The sequence below is a fragment of the Protobothrops mucrosquamatus genome, unplaced genomic scaffold, assembly GCF_001527695.2.
Source record: "Protobothrops mucrosquamatus isolate PMUCROS unplaced genomic scaffold, P.Mucros_1.0 scaffold7585, whole genome shotgun sequence".
In the NCBI taxonomy this organism is placed as follows: Eukaryota; Metazoa; Chordata; class Lepidosauria; order Squamata; family Viperidae; genus Protobothrops; species Protobothrops mucrosquamatus.
Window position 1 is genome coordinate 12,832 of NW_015393384.1, and position 1,795 is coordinate 14,626.

General features: G+C 40.1%; 1 pseudogene; it reads right to left on the bottom strand.

Annotated features, from left to right (window-relative positions):
* Positions 1–946: 946 nt before the first annotated feature.
* Positions 947–1,726, bottom strand: LOC107300601 (annotated as a pseudogene).
* Between the last annotated feature and the right edge of the window lie 69 nt (positions 1,727–1,795).

Sequence of the window (1,795 nt, forward strand, 5' to 3'; positions counted from 1 at the left end):
ATTGTTCTTTTTAGCTTATTTCTTTACCTATCAAAGCTTCTTCTAAATTACTACCTAATTTTATCAGGCTTCCCTAATGAAAAAATTGACTATAATGGCCATAGAAACAAAATCGGTGCCTTTTTCAGTCCCTCCCAGAGCCATCAAGGTCTAGTATTTGGATTATTACTCAAAGGGTCCTCGCATGAGATTTTAGATGGTTACAGGCAGTTCTTGACTTACTTACAATAGTTTGTTTAGTGACAAACTAAAGTTCAAACAGCACTGAAAAAAAGTGACTTATCACAATTTATCACACTGATGACTGTTGCAGCAGCCTCAGGGTCATCTGATCAAACTTCAAGTGTTTAGCAATGGACTCATATTTATGACTGGCAGTGTCCCCAGGTCATGTCAGCACCTTTTCACCCTTCTGACAAGCAAAGTCAGTGGGGAACCCAGATTCAATTGACAATTATGTTATTAACAGCGGTGATTCACTTAACAACCATGGCAAGCAAAATTAGAAAATGGGGCAAAACACAGTTAACAATGGTCTCGCTTAACAGAAATTTTGAGCTCAACTGCAGTCATAAGCCGAGAACTACCTGCATTTCTATTGAAGCTCTTCCGACACTTTCTGTATTGATGTAACTTCTCCTGTGAGTGGACCCCTCTATGCCAAATAAGAATGTAACTCCTTGAAAAGCTCTTTCCATAACCCATGCATTGATACGGGTTTTCTCCTGTGTGGATCCTCTTAGGGAATATAAGTAACTGCTATAAGTAAAGGTCTTTCCACATTCTATGCGCTGATATGGTTTCTCCTGTGTGGATCCTTTTATGCACAGTCAGAGTTTTACTCTCAATAAAGATCTTCCCACATTCACTACACTGATATGGTTTTTCGTCTGTGTGGATCCTCTTGTGGGAATTAAGATTACTGCTACGAACAAAGGTTTTCCCACACTCCATGCATTAATATAGCTTTCCCCCTGTATGAATAACCCTATGCTGAATCAGATACCTACTATTGCTAAACCTTTTCCCATACTCCATGCATTGATACAGCTTCTCCTATATGAATGCTTTTGTGGGCAGTAAGTTCACTATTGCACATAAAGCCCTTTCCACATTCCACACATTTATATGGCTTCTCTCCTGTGTGGATCCTCTTGTGGGAATTTAGTTGATTGGTATAGATAAAGGTCTTCCCACATTCACTACACTGATACGGCTTCTCCCGTGTGGATCCTTTTGTGGACAGTCAGAGTTCTTCTCTCGCTAAAGCTCTTCCCACATTCATTACACTGATATGGTTTTTCGCCCGAGTGGGTCCTTTTATGGCTAGTTAGAATGCTACTCAATCTAAAACTCTTCCCACACTCCATGCATTGATATGGTTTCTCCCCTGTGTGGATGCTTTTATGGATAGTCAGAGTTCTACTCTCACTAAAGCTCTTTCCACATTCCACACATTTATATGGCTTCTCTCCTTTGTGTATCCACTTGTGATAACTAAGTTGACTGTTATAAGCAAAGGTTTTCCCACACTCCTTGCATTGATATGGCTTCTCCCCTGTGTGGATCCTTTTATGGACAGTTAGAGTTCTATTCGTACTAAAACTCTTCCCACATTCACTACATTGATACGGCTTTTCACCTGAGTGGGTCTTTTTATGGCTAGTTAGAATGCTACTCAATCTAAAACTCTTCCCACACTCCATGCATTGATATGGTTTTTCCCCTGTGTGGATGGTTTTATGAGCAGCAAGATTACTATTATGAGTAAAGGTCTTTCCACACACTGTGCATT